Here is a 19257-nt window from a genome sequence, read left to right on the forward strand (position 1 = left end):
GTTAGGGGTAGACGTGTAGCAGAGTTAGCCTTGAGCTAGCTTTGATTAGAAATGGCTCAATTTTCAGAGCTAAATTACATAAAAAGGAGTAAAGTAAATATTGAAAGTATATTTCAAAAATTAATCGCACAACATTTTATACAGCTATCTCACACTGTCCCTTTAAAAACAGATTCAAAGCTGCTGAACACATCTGGTGACATTGATGGCTTCATACCCCTTGTCAATCAGCAGGTAGCTTGTAGTACTGCATTGGAAATATTAAATGTAGTAATGTCCTGAATAAAGTGCATTTCTGTAGCTCTCTAGTAAAACAAGGGATTACTGTGTACTCTGCTAGTTGTTAATGCCACAATGATGATTCTATATTTGCTACTCTTGACAGCTGGAATGACGAGAGAGCTTTACCACCTCATTATAACTGAGGCAAATCTTTATCTGTGTGCGCAGTCTGGCTGCAGTTTCTTTGTCTAACACTTCTTGTCTTTCTCCAGATGTACAAAGTCACTTGCGCTATCCCTGGCTTTTCAGTCTTGTAAGTGATGTCCATTTAACTGGTACATGTAAAATACTATTTATACAATGTATTTAGTGTGCTTCCCTCTAGTCATGGGTACTGCAATGGTGACAAACTTAACTATTTCAGTTCTGACCAGTTTGCACTTGTTGAATGCCTTTTCTTCATATAAGTGCAGTGTAATTTAGGTTCCATAATGGCAGCCCCTATGATTAGACAGAGGTGCAGGATGTTGTACTAAACAATTTTACCTCTTATAGAGGTGCTGGGTATAGAATACAAAGGTTGACAAACATTGTGGCTTTACTGTTCACTTCCATAGTATGAAAACCTAATTTAGGATTGTACTAATCATGATGATTTGGTTTAATCAATGGGAATCTCTCTGATAAAGGATGAGGGAACTCTTCATACTGACTTAGTACATTAAGGAAAAATTGAGCTTATGTGGGGGATAGGGGTTGCCTGTATTAACATTGTGTATTTGTTTTTTAAGGATTTCTGATGTTCAAATGTGTTTGAAATTTACCACCAGAGGGCCATGAGCAGGTTTGTACTTTAATTCTTAAGCCTTACTGCAGCCATTTATTTAGTGCATTAGACAAGTGGTACTTTCTATAGCAGCCTGTATTTGGAGATCTTAAAGGATAGAATTCAGACATTGTTTTCAGGTCTTTAGAATTATCCAGGTATATTTTGTTGAAGGTAGGAATTGTGCATGTTTACTATAAAGCTTAGTGATCTAAATATGTCCCCTAATCTGACGTGACAACCCCTACAGGTGTTGATGCTTCATAAATAAAATGGAAATATTAATTTACCATAGGATTATAAAGTGCCAACATATTCCGCAGCGCTGTCCATGGGTACAATTTAAAAATTTATTGCAGGCTCAAGATTTTTAAGTTGGTTACTGAGCTGTAGGAAATGTTAAACTGAAGTCTGTCTTGGAATTAACCAGCTTTGTTCTAGTTTAAATAGCAATTTAGATCTCATTATTCTGAACCTTTAAAATTGTTCATTGACCTGACACAATGATGAAAACATAGTTCAGCAGATGGACCCTGATGAATATTACAGCTTGTCTTTCGCTCCTATCTGATGTCAGATGCAATAACTGATTTGAGAGTTTTCATTGTACTTTTGCTAACATTCTTTTCTCTAGGTGATGTGCTGCACCAGTGTTTAGGTAAGTGTCTCAATCCTCAAATTACATTTCCTTTTAGGTAGGAAAAACATCAGTTTGTTTCTGTACCTTGTTTTAATTTAATAACTGCAAATTAGATGCAATAATATAAAACAAGGTTTTAAAGGGGCAGTAATGTCAAAATAAAACAAATTGATTGGATAGAGGGAAATTTGAAACGGTTTCAAATTTTACTTTTACTTTGTTCTCTTGGTATAATTTAAAAGTAATCCTAGGTGAGCTCAGGAGCGTGCAGTGTTTGCATCATTGTATAACTGCAATAAACAAACACAGCTGCCATAAACTGCTAAAAGCTCACAAACACTCTTAACCTGTTAACCTACCTAGGTTTATGCTTAAAGGGACACTATACACTCATTTTCATATAACTGCATGTAATAGACACTACTATAAAGAATAATATGCACAGATACTGATATAAAAATCCAGTATAAAACAGTTTAAAAATTTACTTAGAAGCTGTCAGTTTAGCTCTGTTTAAAAGGTAGCTGGAAAGCCCACTGCAAGTGGAAAAATAAGACACTCCCCCCTCCCCCTTATTTTGCATATGAAAAGACCCTTTACACAAACAAGCTGGAGAAGGTAGCTGACAGTATTCACATAAAACTTTGGGGCTTGGTTAGGAGTCTGAAAATCAGAGCAATGTTATTTAAAAATAAGCAAAACTATACATTTATTTAAAAGAAAAACTTTATAGGCTATATAAATCATCTACAAAACATTTATGCAAGGAAAAAATGAGTGCATAATGTCCCTTTAAACAAAACCAATCTGATAGAGCATCCACCAGAGAACAAGTATTTAAAGTAGATCTAAATAAGGTGATTAATCTGACACCAAGATGAAAACATAGTTCAGCAGATGGACCCTGATGAATATTACAGCTTGTCTTTCGCTCCTATCTGATGTGTCAGATGCAATAATGGATTCTTGAGGGTTTTCATTGTACTCTTTTGCTAACCTTATTTTTTTCTCTAGGTCATTGGGTCATGTTCTGCACCAGTGTTTGGTAAGTGTCTCCATCCTCTTTTTTTTTTTTTTTTTTTTTTTTTTTTGTAGGAAAAATGTCAGTTTAGGATTCTGTAACTAATTTTAATTTAACTGCAAATTGCAAGATGCAGGGATGAATGGCAATAATATAAAACAAGGTTTTAAAGAGGCTGTAAAGTCACAATAAAACTAATTTTTTTGGGGGGGGGATTTGAAATTTTTCCAATTATATCTCTTGGTATTTGAGAGTAATCCTAGGATAGCTTAGGAGCATGTAGTTTAAAGCTTTGTCAGCTCAGCAGTGTTTGCATCATTGCATAACTGCAATAATGCTGTGAACACTCCTAACCTCATGTTAACATACCTAGGTGTGTGTGCTTCAACAAAGGATACTGAGAACAAAACATTTGATTTAGATCATGCAATTAACAGCTTTTCCATTTACTGCTTTCTAAATCCTGAAAGTTTAACTGACTTTACTGTCCCTTTAAGATTTAAACTAGATTACAAAGTCATACAAGTGATTAAGACTTGCCCAGACTTAGCATGGCAAATATAAAACCACCTAAGTACTAGCCAATTCTGGAACACTAGGTTTTATCAGGGTAAAGTTCCTTTTTATAGAACCCTCAGTAGTTCAGAGCGATAACACAACTTGTTAAAGTGCTTCATTATAGATGGTAGACTTTCCAATGTTAGGGCTATTGGAATAATTTGCTAAGTTAAACTGGCTTATCAAATTAGTATCCTTAAAGGACCAGTCAACACACTAGACTTCCATAATGAAGAAAATGCAATAGCACTTAGTCTGAACTTCAAATGAGTAGTGGATTTTTTTATAACCAATTTCAGTTATATATATTTCCACTCCCCCTGTACCATGTGATGGCAATCAGCCTATCACAAATGCATATACATATAGTCTGTGAATTCTTGCACATGCTCAGTAGGATCTTGTGACTCAAAGTGTAAATATAAGACTGCACTTTTTTTTTTAATGGAAGTAAATTGGAAAGATGTTAAAAATTGCATGCTGTATCTGAACACATGAAAATTTAATTTAACCCGAGTGTCCCTTTAAGTGTCATGGAGCTTCTGTTTAGAATTCTGATTTTTAAATTCAAACCTAAACACTGAAGCCTGCATAGAAGCTGCCTAACTAGCTGTAATCTGAGTACATCAGGACCAATACTGAGCTGCACATGATGTTTTATCTCACGATGGTCTTCCAAGTTTCACTGAAGCTGTGACGACACTGCCAAATGGCTTTGCTGATGCATATGCTCAGAAATGGTACTAAATTAAAATGTGTGATTTGAATGTTTTTATTTACTTTTCTATTTTGTTTACTTAGGTGTAAGATCATGCCTGGTTGAAGATGGAAGTACAGGTCATGTAACATTTAAGGACTGAAGAAATTTACCAGATGTAGGTGGGTCTCTGCCAAAACTGATGAAGGTTGCTAATCATCCTGACACTATGATGATCACATAGTTCAACAGAATAACCCTGATGAACGTCTTTCGCTCCTATCTGATGTGTAACACTACCTTTCAAGATTGGGAGTAGTTGGAAACAATATGGTATCACAATTTATTTATTTTTTTTCTCCTTAGGTACTGGATGACTCTACAATGTAGACGGGTGGTCTCAGTTTATGGTAAGTACTTGATTTTGGCATGTTCTGAAACTTGGGTAGTTAAAGGGAGACTGAACCCAAATGTTAGTTTGTGATTCAGAGAGCATGACATTTTAAGCCACTTTCTAATTTACTCCTATTAAATTTTCTTCATGCTCTTGGTATCCTTATTTGAAATGAGTTTTTATGCCGGCCCATTGTTGGTGAGAACCCTGGGTGGTTCTTGCTGATTGGTGGATAAATTTATCCACAATAAAAAAGTACTGTCCAAAAAAGCTTAGATGCCTTTTTTCAAATAAAGACAGCAAGAGAACGAAATAGATAATAGGAGTACATTAGAAAGTTGCTTAAAGATGCATGCTGAATCTGAATCACGCAAGAAGATTTGGGCTCCGTGTCTCCTTAAAAGAGATCAAGATTACACCAGGGAAACCTGGTTAATTCCCCCTGACAATCCATGGCATATATGCAAATTTACTTTGTTATAATCAAATTTGTTCTCAGTATGTTAAGGCCAGGATGTGTCTAGCACTATATGGCAGCAGTTTTGCAAGGGCAATAGATAGCAGCACTTTCCTGCTGTTTAGTGTTCTAGACATGTACCTTGGTAACAAAGATCTGAGAGAAGTAAACCATTTTTTTTTTTTTAAATTGTATGCTGTCTGAATCCCAAGAATTTTTAGGTTTCATATCCCATAAAATTTATAAGACCTTAAACAACTTCTATTTGACTTGTAACACTTCCTAATAACATTAACGTGTGAGCAAGTAATTTTAGTTACTTTCCAACTGAAAGAAAAAAGCGCAAACAAGACTAGAGTGCAATAATACACAGTGGCACCAGCGCTCTAAAATTTCACACTTAAAATGTTTATTAATAAAAACAGCATTTAAAAACGGTCATCAATAAACTACTTTCGTCAATTCTCAGCTCTTCAAAAACGCTCTCCCTTCTGTGATTATGCAGTTAGTTTTCCGCGTCCACCGGAACTTAGAAAGTTTTAAGGGGAGGTTTGCTGTGCAAAATACGGAAGCCCTGTGAGTCCAAGAAAAGTAAGCGTATTCCTCTTAGGACTACGGAGCCTCAAAGGTCACAACTCCTCGACAATTACCCCAACGCGTTTCATCTGCTACCGTGCAGACTTCCTCAGGGAGAATGATAGGTATCGTAATCTTAAGCTTTTTTCTTTCAGTTGGAAAGTTCCTGCTCTACCACAAGCGGTACGAAGGATACATTTGGCAAACAAGCAGCAGAGGTCTCAAGTGGGTTATACATTATCTCATCTGGAGGTGTGTGTATATGTATGTGTATATATATATATATATATATATATATATATATATATATATATATATATATATATATATATATATATATACACACATTTCTCATATTGTTCATATATCTTGCTCCATATTTTTGGGTAATTCTTATTACCCTCATTTTATTTTATATTGGTATATACCAGTGTCATCTTTATTTATCCTTTATTCATAGACTTTATTCATTGTTCCTAAGAGTTAGCGCCATTACATTTCTCTGTGTAATTTTAGTTACTGACAATTCAGCTGTGTTACCGAAACCTGGGTTTCCAATATGGCCCCAGTAGCAGATGTAATTTCTATAATACATGGAAGATCATTCTGCCCTCATGGCTTTCTTTTAAAGATTAACCTTATGTGATGACAAATACAGACTTGACTTTTCCATGGAGGTCTGTAATTAGCTCTATCTGACTTTGGTTAGTGTTTCTATGTTGGAGATCCATCTCAGTTCTTCACTAGAATTAACATTAATTTTGTATTTTCTTTAAATTAGCTGCAGTATGGATTCTAGAAGAACAGAAGTGACTTCAGCACAGAATTAAGCTAATACCTAGCACCATCTTAGCCTCAGTATAATACACAGGGTGTTAAAGGGACATTAAAATGAAAGCTGACATACCATGTAGTTTAATCAGTGGCTCACTATGTATGAAGCATTGTGTGCATATACTGGGTTGTGGTGATGCTACAAATTACATGTGATAGTAGGTGTTGCTACTGAAAACGTCCGCCGGATAATTGGAAACTGTTAGAAGCGGACCCACTCAGTGTTGGGGGGGAGAAGTATGGAGCCAGCCCAAAAAACGGTGGACAGCCGCAAGTCAAAAGAGAAAGTGAGGCGGCTACTGAGAAAAAGTAAATTTATTCCATATAAAAAATACAGACAAAAAGCAGAAAAAAGACACTACATACCAAGGAGGGAACAGCAGACTAACATGTTTCACGCACAATCGTGCTTAATCATAGTAGCTGAATACAAGCAGAATCAGCTGTGGTACTTAAAGGGACAGCCAACCAATCAAAGAACCCCGTTTAATAATTATATATAAAAAAGATGTCACATCAATGTAAGACTCAAGGGTGAGCTGTCTCTGAAATCACCACGGATCAGAAAAATGTTAAACATCAATATACTTGAAGGATTACAATCTGGCACTTAAACACTATATAATGAAAGCTCAATGATATTATATGTCAAATACTATATTAGCTCATAATAAATACATGGATAAAGACATGCATATGTGTAAGTTAAACAAAAAGAGTTTTCAATAAAGTGTAATCATGTTGTACTAACATACATACAGAACAATTCATTTTTGTTACATTTTAGAAACTAAGATAGAAAGAAAATAGAAAATTTAAAAGGCAAAACTATTTTCCAAAGCAAGGCTAACATTCAAAGTATCCAATACAATCATAGTAGTTCACATTAGTTGATGAACATTCATAGTTCATAATACATAATAATTTATAATATATAATGATTTATTGGTAACCAAATACTTTAATTTTAGGAAATTAGTTAACTAGTTCATAAACTAACCATGTTCTGACATACTCCAATACTAAGCTAATCATGGGATAAATCAGAATGGAATGCTAGTATGTAAAGATATATATGTGTATAAACGTATGAAGATCTGCAGTGTAAACGTGCACACATACATGCATATACATGTGGGTTAGTGTGTGAGTAATAAAGATAAATATTATACTAATATGAAAATATATGTATTTAGATGGTTATACAATACACAATCGCATGTCTATTCTAATCCACAAAATACCTCATGTCCCATTCCAGATTCATTCCCAGAGGGGACTGAGTTTTCAATTTGTAGATCCAAAACAGTTCTTTTCTATCTAACACCTTACATATATCGCCCCCACGATAAGGGGTTCTAGCTATATCTATTTTTGTCTATCTGTAATTTTTTTTTATATGAAATTTACTTTTTCTCAGTAGCCGCCTCACTTTTTCTCTTATGATGCTACAAATGTCTGACCTGAAATATTTGTGTGGACATCTCTTAACTGACTAACCGTGAGCAAAGAGCTTCTGTTGTACTTGATGTTGTTCAGTCATTAACCCATTTATCCTTTTGTTGTAGGTTCTGCTGTTTTAGACTGGGAAAAGTGCAGTGCACGAACGATGCTAGATTTTTTTTTTTAATTTTTTTTTTTTTAAATAGAATGCAGTGATAATAGACTCTAAAAAGACCAGTCTGAATGCTTTCATTATTCAGAGCATGCAGTTTAACTTTCCCAGTTAGACTGCAGCATTTTATAAGAGAATCCTAGTTCATGTACACTTTGAGGAATCAGTTGCTACTGATCATGTGCAAGGTCAGTGTTGATCACATGATAGTGGCCAGCAAATGAGAAAATAACATTTGCATTACCTTATGTACTTGATTCTGCCATTCTACTGTAGTTAATACTGTAACCTTGTCAGAATAGCTATACATTTTCTGACAACCTTAATGTACATTCTATACCAACATTGAATTGTTTTGAATCTAGCATTAATCTGACCAGATAGGCAAAAAACATAGCACTGTGGCTGAAGGATGCCTTTGTTCAATTGACTTTAAAGGGACACTGAACCCTATTTTTTTTTTTCATGATTCAGATAGAGCATGCAACTTTCTAATTTACTCCTATTAAATTTTCATCATTCTCTTGGTATCTTTATTTGAAATCTAAGTTTAGATGCCAGTCCATTGTTGAACAACCTGGGTTGTCCTTGCTGATTGGTGGATAAATTCATCCACCACTAAACATGTTGTCCAGAGTCTGAACCAAAAAATAGCTTAGATGTCTTTTTCAAACAAATGGCAAGATAACAAAGAAATGAATAGGAGTAAATTAGAAAGTTCCTTAAAATTGCATGCTCTATCTGAATCACAACATAGAAAATTTGGGTTCAGTGTCACTAATGTAGGCTGTTAGTTAGCCTTCCCATGGGGGGTACTGATAATTTAACTTGTGTTAAATTAGGCAATGGTTATGCCTGTGAAATAGGAGGATGCTTCATATGGCTGGTTACAAGTGATGAAAATGATTCTGCCATATGATTACAGCTGATTATGCTCTATACCGTTCCACTTTTTTTCTGAGGTAATTGGCCAAAGCATGTTCTAAAGGTGTAGGTTTTGTGACACTAAAGGGACATTAACTTTAAATTCCTGCAGTCTAACCTAGGTTCCAAAATGGCAACACCCAGGACAGTATAATCGAGAATTTTTTATTGTTTCAAAATGGATAATCCCTTTACCTCTTGAATCAAGTTGAATGCATCTATGCCTCTGCAGATTGCCCTTTATTTCCATTTTGACAGACTTGCATTTTAGCCAATTGGCAACCTCTAATAACTAAACAAATGTAATATCTATATGGCACACATGAACTAACACCCTCTAGCTGTGAAACTGTCAAATGCGTTCACAAGAGTTGGCCTTTAAGGGCTTAGAAATTGGCATATGAGCCTACCTAGGTATAGTTTTCAACTAAGAACAAAGCAAATTTGATTGAAGTAAATTAGAGAGTAGTTAATGATATTCCCTATCTAAATCATGAGAGTTTAAATTCACTAGACCATCTCTTTAACCACATTTCATGCACCTCCCTCTTCATGGACTGACTGAAAATGCAGTCTGAATTAGAAACCTCAACTTGAAATTAATAAACATAAACGCTCTGCAATGTACATTCATTTTACCCCTTTTCTTGTAATTCCATTTGTAATAGGAAATGATAAGCTCCAATTTCAGAATGGAAGTGCAGAACAGTTATATTGCCCAGTCATTGGCTGCACACTTTAGTAACCTATTTACAACTGTCCCTAATTGGCTACAGCCGAAAAGGTAGCCTAAGTTGCATACTTTTTTTTTTTTTTAGTAGTTAAACTAATGAAACTTAGACTCAAAATATATCTGAGAACATGTAGATGTATTTAATTTAGCATTTAAGTGTTTAAATGGACAGTTTACACCAATTTTCATATAACTGCATGTAATACACTTAGACTTTTTAGAGCATCTGTATATAATTCTTGTTAAAAACTTAGAAGCTCCCAGTTAAGCACTCTTGACTGGAACACTCACTGAAAGCAGACACTCCCCTTTCTCTGTATAAAGAGCAAGCTGGAGTAGGTATACGTCAGTATTTAAAAAATTTGGTTAGACTGAAAATCAACAATAATAAAGTTAAAAAATCACTCTGCTCAGGTCAATAAGAATTAATGACTAAGATATATGGTAATATCGGTGCTAAGGTAGAAATAATCAATTATAAAATAAACAAGAAAATAGATACCTTATATCAGCACTCTAAGTCAAATAATTATTTTACTTAGATTGTTGCGCATAAACACAAAAAACAATCCTACTGTGCAGTGTACATGGACAAAATATGCAGTAAATGGTGTGGGATATAAAATAACCCACTAAAACACACACCAAAGAAAATCAACCATACACATTTTACAAAACATTTATGCAAAGAAAAATTTAATGTCCCTTTGAATCACCATCAATGGCTTCGAAATTATGCATCTGATTATTCCATATCTGCTTCTCTAGCATCTTGGCAAGGACCTAAATACCATATAAAGTGCTAGTTGGGTGGGTATGTTAAAATCAGTCATTGACTTTCTTTGGAGCACTAAAGTGCCCCTGCATTTGTTAAATCTTAGTTGAAACTAATATTGTGTCATAGCTTTAACAAACTTCATTCCCCAAAATACCTTGTTTCTAGACTGCTTACAGATTTAGCAAGCATCAACCTATATGCTTTGTACTGAGTTTCTTAAAATTTCCATCATGCAAAGACCAATCTTGAGGCTTGTAAACGTTGAGTTCTGTATAAATCCAGGGAGCGAATTATTTTTAATTTGTCTTAAAGGGACAGACTAGGCCAAAATAAACTTTCATGATTCAGAGAGCATGTAATTTTAAACTATTTTCCAATTTACTTTTATCACCAACTTTGCTTTGTTCTCTTGGTATTCTTAGTTGAAAGCTTAACCTAGGAGGTTCATATGCTAATTTCTTAGACCTTGAAGGCCACCTTTTCTGAATGCATTTTAACAGTTTTTCACCAATAGAGAGGGTGTTAGTTCACGTATTTCATATAGATAACTTCGTGCACAAGCAGTTATCTGGGAGCAGGCACTGATTGGCTAGACTGCAAGGCTGTCAAAAGAACTGAAATAAAGGGGCAGTTTGCAGAGGCTTAGATACAAGATGATCAGAGGTTAAAAGTATATTAGAACTGTTGGTTATGCAAAACTGGGGAATGGGTAATAAAGGGATTATCTTTTAAAACAATAAAAATTCTGGTTTAGACTGTCCCTTTTAAATTACATAGTTTCATATAACGAACTGCTTAACTATGACCTAATTGTGCTTTATTTTGCATTGCAGGCCGGTGACTGGTCATGGATCTTATAGGTCAGTACCACTATAGGCAAAATTAACCATTAAATAAAAAGGGGTGGACACTTCACCTCGGTTTCTTATTTGGCATGCTACTAATGGAAATGCAATCTGCCTGATGTACTGAATATGATGACTTTATTGATAGTCAATGGGAATCTCTCTGAATAAGTGAGTGAACGCTTCATACTGACTTAGTACCTGTAGGGCTCATTGACTTCCAATTCTTATTTCATGGTTTTTAATGAGTGCCTTTTTCTCTCTAGGTCATAACTTGCAGAAGATGCTGGAAACATTAAGGTTAGTTTTTACCTAAGGCCTAAACAAAAGGCTCTGCTTCCCTGAACTTAAAAAATTGGCAAACTGCTAGCAATTTAGGCTGGAATATCCCTTTAAACTACAATGGGCACAAGTGCATTTTAACTTTGAATAAAGGCATTTTTTTGCAATATGTTACCCAATTATACAAGTAGGATGTGACTAAATTAAAATGATGAAAATTATGTTGGTAGGGACATCTGAGTAAATTACATGCTGTTTACCAACATCTCTGATTCCTTTAACAAAAGACTTGCTGGCCTTGCTAAGTGTGTAATTTGATAGATATACTCATTCTGAATCCTTTTTTTTATTTTTTTCCCCTAGGTATGGAGTTAAAACAAACCTTCCATGATTGATCAGGTAAGACCTATAAATAGTTTTCCTTTATTGGGTATAGCACTTGGAAACCTAGATTAGATCAAGCCAATGATGTTCTTAAAGGGAACCACAACACCTGCTTGACATGTTTTAAACTAACTTTTTTTAATTGTGCAAAATAAACTAACAAACTATTCTGTATGCAGTATTTTCATCTTACTGCATTCTGTTGTAGATAAAAGCTTTATCATTTAAACGTTGCTCTTCAGCCTTGTACCTGCAAAGTAAGCTGCCATATTGCAAAGTTGGTTCCACAACAGTGGGTCACGTGATGCACACGGCACCTTCTATTGCTAAAGTTGAGGAAGCAGATTAAGATCTGCAGTGTCTAAGAAGAACGGCTTCAGGCAGACAGGCACTGTTATGTTTAAAAATAGCACGAGCAGGGAAGTAATTGGGAGGGGGAGGAAAGAAAGCAAACACTCTGCATATAAAATTGTAAGGAGACATTTGTATTCATCTACATACTTACTCCGGAGACTTTCTTCCCTCTTTGCATTCCTCTTCTCCCCCTGTGCATTCTTCTCCTCCCCCTTCCTTCCCTGCGTGTGCTATTTATAAACATAACAGTGCCTGTCTGCCTGAAGCGTTCTTCTAAGACACTGCAGGGCTCAATCTGCTTCCTTTAGAAATAGAAGGTGCCGTGTGCATCACGTGACCCACTGTTGTGGAACGTGCGTTCCAATATGGCAGCTTACTTTGCAAGTACAAGGCTGCAGAGCAATGTTTAAATGATAAAGCTTTTACCTACAAAATAATGCAGTAAGATTAAAACTGCATACAGAATTAAAGTCAGTATATTTTGCATAATTAGAAAAAGTTGGTTTAAAATATTTCAAGCAGGTGTTGTGGTTCCCTTTAAGAGTAGTGGACAGAAAATATTTCTGACAACTTTTGCTGACTGAGGCTTTAAAGTGATTGAAAGGTTTATTGAATGAAAGTGCCCCTGTTTTTTAAATACTAGTTTTAGATAACTGGCCCTTCATTAAAGATTTACATTCACTTTAACTGTAGCCCTAATTTCCAAACTAGCATGAAACTGTTTTTTGTTATAAATGATGTATAGCTTTATACAGTGACTAACTAGATCTTTATTTCTGATCTGTAGTTGCTTGGCTCTATACTGAAGAAACTCCTGAAGGCTCATAAAGGTACATTTGCATATCTCAAATTGCAGCCATAAAGTTTACACTTGTGCAACAAATTAATTCTGAATGCATAGAAAGATTACAATGTGACTGCTAGTGGAGCTGTGCTAAAGATGTCAGGCACTCAACTATATGCAAATAGGCTGCTTGTACACCTTTGTGTGCCTTTAGCTGCCATATACAAGCTAAGTGAATATTGAATCTTGGAAATGGTGCAGAGAAATACAAATCTGATGTCTAGTACATCACTGGCAGTTTAATATTTTAATTGACTCGCAGGCTAGAAGCCCTTTAAGAATAAGTCATGGGGCCAATTTTTGTTTTAAAATTTCAGCTCACAGTAAACGCAGTCAATTAACTGTACTAATTATATAATCTCTGGTTTTTGCATAATGCAGTTTAGCAATCATTGCTACACTCCAGTTAAATGGCGTTTATAGTGAGAATTCAACCCTCTTAAAGGGCTCAAAGTACTGCTCAGGACCGTCCAATCCACTATCATTAAATTATCACTTATTTTAAAAAAACCTAGATACAAAACAAAGTTAAAAAAGCAACTGGTGAGCTCAGGACCCACCATCACATTACCATACCTATGCTGTAAATTTCTATGTTAATACTCTAAAGCACAACTAGGGTAATTATCCCCATTACTGTGACATAAATGGGTTGGAAAGTTCCTCAACTACTTACCATTCCATGCCACCCCACTGCAATTGCTTAAATCTGGGTATTCCTGTTCTATTCTCCATTTAAAGTGTAAAATCACCCCTAAATCCTGTGCAAATTAAGTCAATAAAATACACTGAGCTCACCAGGACAAGCCTGATGCATGTTTCACAACATAGCTTTGTCAAAGATTTTCAGGATACCTAAACTGGAACACGGGTGTAATCCTGAAAATCTGACCTGTTGGTGCAGGGATTTTCAATTCTGTTTCTCCCTAGTAGCACAACCCAGCAGTCGATGGGTTCTGCTCAGCACCAGCAGTTCTCTGCATAAGCTACAAAGCCAATGGGGTTAAACACAAATTTCACTGAATGCCTTTTAAGTAAAATATTGATAAACAAGATTTAGCTGCAGTGGCTTCTGTTTTGACTGTGGCTCACTATTTGGGTTGAGTACTAAACGGTACACTTGGAAACCCTAATAGTAATTTGCTAAGCATGTTGCAAGGACTGCTGGGTAATATATGCTCCTGTGTTAATGATCCATACCCTGTATATGATGACTTTATGAATCAGGTCTCTGATCCTTGTGAGAATAACTTGACCCACACTGATACAGACAAAATAGCATTTGGTTATTAAACATGACATTTTGTTTTGAAACTTATTGGTTTTTTTTTTTTGGTTTTTTTTTATACAGCTGTCCACATTCCTAAGGTAAGTCTCCATAGTTTGCGCTTGTAATGTTTGCTTTTTTGTTTTAACCGGCAAGTGAAAATGCTTTTGTAACCAATGATGAAAACGATTCTGCCATATGACTCACACTGATATCATCACTTACCGTTCCACTTTTTTCTGAGGTTACATTATTAAATTGCAAACATGATACAATTAGGTGCAGCCAAATCTTGTGTTTCATGGAATACTCTGAAATGTTGAGCGTCTTAGTGTCAAAACAGCTTTCCTAAGTGGAGCTGAAAGTGATAAATTAAAGGGACATGAAACAGATTCTGTGTTGGTAAACCCATGTACTTTCATTACCATTCAAATAAGATGTGTGATTATGTTCTAGGTTGAAGAATAACGGCATTTCAAATTCAAACCTAAAGGAACAAATTTTATAGTAATGTTGCGTTTTTTTTTTTTTTTGTTTTGTTTTTTTTTTTTACATGCATCTTTGAAATTAGATCCTGGTTTCTAGGAGATGGTTGTACAGCTGACGCTGATCTGCAAACTTCATCGCAGATTTTAAATCATGTTGATGAATGTCCGCTTAGCAATTCGTCACCAGCACTGCTAATAAAACTTTTATTAAGGATAAAAAAAATACACTTTTCCCTTAAGTTTGATAATTTAGCAGTGCTGGTGACGAATTGTTTGTACTTTTGACGCTTGGGGAATTTGCAGTTAAACCTAGTCACTCGTGCACTGGCCTACATTGTGGTGCTGATTCCCCATGTAACTTAACTTTGGTCCCCTTAGCAATGCTAACCAACAAAGTAGTTTGCACACTAGTGACTGACAAATGCTCCTCATGAGGGTAACTTGGGTTTCAACATGGCAATATCATTACCTTACATTTCTATCGTAGAAACTAACTGTAAATTTGAAATGTATTTATATTCGGACAAATCTGAATTTCTTTTATGGCCCTTTAAGCTTAGACTCTCAGACAGGCTAAAGGATACAGATCTGCTGGAGTGCATGTTTTCTAATAAGAACTTAGATGTTACCAGTTTGGTGTAGCAATGTACTATTTGTATGTAAAGTTACTTTAAAGCTCAGCAATGGTGACCTATGTGAGCTGTAATGTAGAACTGTTTTGGAATAGATCTGAATTAACTATTGTGCACTTTTTATCTTTCCAGGCATTATACTTTATGAGAAGGGTGAGTATCTTCCTCTTGCTATCTAAGACTAATTAGCGGTTCCAAACGGTGCTAACCTGCATAACTTCATTTAGAACTAATTCCGCCATTGACTTAGCAAATATATTGGGGACTTATGATGACAATAACTTTGAACTCTCTCACTGAGAATCGGATGAAACTAAAAGTACTGATCCAGCCCCATGCATGAACACATCTGTACAAAAAGCTGACCTTAAGACTCTTACTAAAACCTTGTTTAATCCACAGTGAGTTGATATCCAGTGCGTGTGAAGATCCAATACTAGTTCCTGTGGAGCAGATGCATAGAACTACCTGACACGACTTTTTGCTAAAAAAAACCTTGTTCTGAAACTTTAAATAAAATATTTGACTTCTGAAACAGTTATACTTGTGTATATGGTTGTTGTACTTTACTTCATCTGTACACATTTTTACGAATGTGATTCGTAAATTCTCCTTGTATGTATCAATATTATAGCTATACATTATAAAATGAATAGCAAGCTGCTACTTTAGTGTATTGTATATTAACAGCTGTCTTGGTTGGTTGAACCCAAAATCGTTATTCTAAAGAATGTCCATATAAATGGGCGGAGCCTGCAGGAAAAGTATTAATCTTTACATTAAAGGAGTAAGAAAGGCTAAATGAAACATGCATGATTCAGAGCAAGTATTAACACTTTTAATTCACTTTTCAAATGTATTTCCTTTCATTGAAAATGAACATGCATATTCTACACTAATGGGAGCTATCTGCTGATTGGTGCCTGCACATGTCTCGAACTCGGCTAATTAGCTAAGCACATCTTGCTTTTTCTTCAGTAAAGAGTAACAAGATAATAGATGAAAATAACATTTTAGGGTTTCCTGTCCCTTTAAGGCCTCTGTACCAAGTATTGGGCATTGTGTAATGACAAAGAGCATATTTTACTAACACTTAACTTGATTGCTGCGTCATTTGAAGTACATTGGAAACTTAAACTGTATGCTAGGTTTGGTTCAATTTTGTTTCATATCCTTTTAAAACACCCTTAACTGATAAGCTGTTCTGTACTGACACCTTTTTAAAACTCAAGGGCAGTCTTTCAACTCCTGGCCTCAAGATACTAATTGGCCATGTCATGACCTCTGAAATAGACAAATGAAATCAGCTAGTGGGTGAGAAGTTTGGTGTATTCATGGTTACTGCTTAGCTGATTACTTTGTCTGCACTCAGATATTAAAATCTGTCCGGTTGTACTATATGGACTTCAGATGAAAAATATTGCTATAAGGTGCCCATGGAAGAGCATTGTAAGGAGAGTGGACATTTGTCCCTCTTGGAGGAAGGTGGGGTCGGGCTTATCTTAGTGTTCAGATATCTTTTGAAACATTGTCTAGCCTAACCTGATACCAGAATTATAAATTCTAGAGCAGTTCAGAATAAACCAAACAATATAGCTAGTTAGCAGTTGGGTATGTGACAGTTAAGTAGCAGTCTAGTATGAGACAAAAAACTGATGAGAGCCTTACTATAATTTGACAATTTGATGCCATTAACTAATTATGAACAAATTGATTACTAAATCTTGAACTCTTGTGATTCAATACCACAATTAAAGATCTGTAGGGGTAAGCCAGGTGTAGGAATGGGTATGCAATAAACTATTTAGTGTCCCTTTGGCTGGGTCAAATTATCGGAGTAGTTCTGTGCTCCAATGTCCAGTCCTAGTCTTGTGTGGCACACCAGGGCATTTCCTGAGACCAGGTTTTTATTTTTCCTAAGATATGGAGAGTCCATGGTTTCTTCAATTACTGTTGGGAATACCACTCCTGGCCAGCAGGAGGCAAAGAGCAGCAAAGCTGTTAAAGGGACACTGTACCCAAACAAATTTCTTGATTCAGATTGAGCATGACATTTTAAGCAACTTTCTAATTTACTCCTATTATCAAATTTTCTTTTTTCTCTTGGTATCTTTATTTGAAATGCAAGAATGTAAGTTTAGATGCCGGCCCATTTTTGGTGAACAACCTGGGTTGTCCTTGCTGATTGGTGGATAAATTCATCCACCAATAAAAAAGTGCTGTCCAGAGTACTGAAACCAAAAAAAACTTAGATGCCTTCATTTTCAAATAATGATAGCAAGAGAACGAAGAAAAATTAATAGGAGTAAATTAGAAAGTTGCTTAAAATTGCATGCTCTTTCTGAATTACAAAATAATTTTTTTTTGGGTACAGTGTCCCTTTAATTACTTCCCACAATCCCCAGTCATTCTCTTTGCTTTCGGTGCAAGGAGGTGGTAAAGTTTTGGTGTCTAAAGAAGATTGGATTTATTTCACTTCTTTAAAAATTTTATTTTAAAAGCCAGAGTAGGTTTACTCTGAACTTTCTCTCAAGATTGGGTCTAGCCGTACTCCACGTTAGTCTCTTCAGTAGGGCAGTGGTGGCTTTAAAGCAGTTAGGAAATGCAGCAAGGCCAACCTCAAGTTCCTAACATATTTGCTGCCCTAGTACAGAAAGCCAGAGTAGGTTTGCTTTTTACTACAAGTCAATGTGAGTGGCATCCTCACTCTGTTGGCTGTCCTCCTGCCGGCTAGATGTAGATAAGTGCTGTTTGTCTGCCAGGGTGGGAGGCTTGCACTTTAAAGGGTTCCTGCAAATCAATTAGTTGGGATATTGAGACTGCTTCCCCATTATCAGTGATGAAGGGGTTTGCTAGTTGCGTGAGGCTAATATTTTATTTGTTGCTTCATAGGAGCCTGTGAGGACTTATTTGAAGTTTAAGTGTTTGTCACTTTATGCACCATACATGACAGGTTTGGTCATAATCTTAAAGACTTATGTTAAACTGTTCTGAACTTGTCTCCTGATGCTTGTTAACCCCTTAACGACGCATGTCGTACAGGGTACGTCTTACACAAGCTGGTCTTTAAAGACCAGGGACGTACCCTGTACGTCAAGGGTTTCAAGCGGCTGGAAGCGCTCCTGGTCGCTTTCAAGGTATTGCAGTGATGCCTTGATATTGAGGCATCACTGCAATACCTTTCTCCAACATAGGTGTGTCCGGTCCACGGCGTCATCCTTACTTGTGGGATATTCTCTTCCCCAACAGGAAATGGCAAAGAGCCCAGCAAAGCTGGTCACATGATCCCTCCTAGGCTCCGCCTTCCCCAGTCATTCTCTTTGCCGTTGCACAGGCAACATCTCCACGGAGATGGCTCAGTTTTTTGGTGTTTAAATGTAGTTTTTATTCTTCTATCAAGAGTTTGTTATTTTAAAATAGTGCTGGTATGTACTATTTACTCTGAAACAGAAAAGAGATGAAGATTTCTGTTTGTAAGAGGAAAATGATTTTAGCAACCGTTACTAAAATCGATGGCTGTTTCCACACAGGACTGTTGAGAGGAATTAACTTCAGTTGGGGGAAACAGTGAGCAGACTTTGGCTGCTTGAGGTATGACACATTTCTAACAAGACTTGGTAATGCTGGAAGCTGTCATTTTCCCTATGGGATCCGGTAAGCCATTTTCTTAATTTTCAATATAAGAATAAAGGGCTTCACAAGGGCTTTAAAGACTGGTAGACATTTTTCTGGGCCAAAACGATTACTTTATAAGCATATTTAATGGTTTATAACATTGGAGAGTTATTTTAATCTTGGGAATTTTGTTAAAAAAACGGCAGGCACTGTATTGGACACCTTTTTCACTGGGGGCCTTTTCTAGTCATAGGCAGAGCCTCATTTTCGC

General features: G+C 36.0%; 2 long non-coding RNA genes, 9 other non-coding genes and 1 pseudogene across 11 annotated transcripts in view; all 12 read left to right on the top strand.

The window, feature by feature from the left end:
* LOC128640843 (uncharacterized) overlaps nt 1-15912 on the top strand; it is an 86937-nt gene extending 71025 nt beyond the window's left edge. The window contains exons 14-16 of the long non-coding RNA XR_008399402.1: nt 14336-14352; nt 15504-15524; nt 15774-15912. This is a non-coding gene — a long non-coding RNA (uncharacterized LOC128640843). The remainder of the gene's footprint in view (nt 1-14335; nt 14353-15503; nt 15525-15773) is intronic.
* Nucleotides 277-4237, top strand: LOC128640844 (uncharacterized). The gene is made up of 3 exons (XR_008399403.1): nt 277-535; nt 1014-2733; nt 4069-4237. It is a non-coding gene; the product is annotated as an uncharacterized LOC128640844 (long non-coding RNA).
* On the top strand, nt 863-941 carry LOC128641479 (small nucleolar RNA SNORD79). Its single transcript, XR_008399508.1, has one exon. It is a non-coding gene; the product is annotated as a small nucleolar RNA SNORD79 (small nucleolar RNA).
* On the top strand, nt 1542-1627 carry LOC128641515 (small nucleolar RNA snR60/Z15/Z230/Z193/J17). The gene has a single exon (XR_008399539.1). It is a non-coding gene; the product is annotated as a small nucleolar RNA snR60/Z15/Z230/Z193/J17 (small nucleolar RNA).
* On the top strand, nt 2555-2638 carry LOC128641516 (small nucleolar RNA snR60/Z15/Z230/Z193/J17). The gene has a single exon (XR_008399540.1). It is a non-coding gene; the product is annotated as a small nucleolar RNA snR60/Z15/Z230/Z193/J17 (small nucleolar RNA).
* On the top strand, nt 3912-3998 carry LOC128641489 (small nucleolar RNA SNORD35). Its single transcript, XR_008399516.1, has one exon. It is a non-coding gene; the product is annotated as a small nucleolar RNA SNORD35 (small nucleolar RNA).
* LOC128641519 (uncharacterized) lies at nt 4186-4259 on the top strand (annotated as a pseudogene).
* Nucleotides 7663-7724, top strand: LOC128641531 (small nucleolar RNA SNORD78). Its single transcript, XR_008399549.1, has one exon. It is a non-coding gene; the product is annotated as a small nucleolar RNA SNORD78 (small nucleolar RNA).
* LOC128641504 (small nucleolar RNA SNORD47) lies at nt 8729-8805 on the top strand. Its single transcript, XR_008399530.1, has one exon. It is a non-coding gene; the product is annotated as a small nucleolar RNA SNORD47 (small nucleolar RNA).
* On the top strand, nt 11242-11320 carry LOC128641484 (small nucleolar RNA SNORD79). Its single transcript, XR_008399513.1, has one exon. It is a non-coding gene; the product is annotated as a small nucleolar RNA SNORD79 (small nucleolar RNA).
* On the top strand, nt 11606-11683 carry LOC128641506 (small nucleolar RNA SNORD74). Its single transcript, XR_008399532.1, has one exon. It is a non-coding gene; the product is annotated as a small nucleolar RNA SNORD74 (small nucleolar RNA).
* Nucleotides 14423-14498, top strand: LOC128641501 (small nucleolar RNA SNORD47). The gene has a single exon (XR_008399527.1). It is a non-coding gene; the product is annotated as a small nucleolar RNA SNORD47 (small nucleolar RNA).
* Nucleotides 15913-19257: the final 3345 nt, after the last annotated feature.

This window comes from Bombina bombina, chromosome 10 (genome assembly GCF_027579735.1).
Source record: "Bombina bombina isolate aBomBom1 chromosome 10, aBomBom1.pri, whole genome shotgun sequence".
Taxonomy (NCBI): Eukaryota; Metazoa; Chordata; class Amphibia; order Anura; family Bombinatoridae; genus Bombina; species Bombina bombina.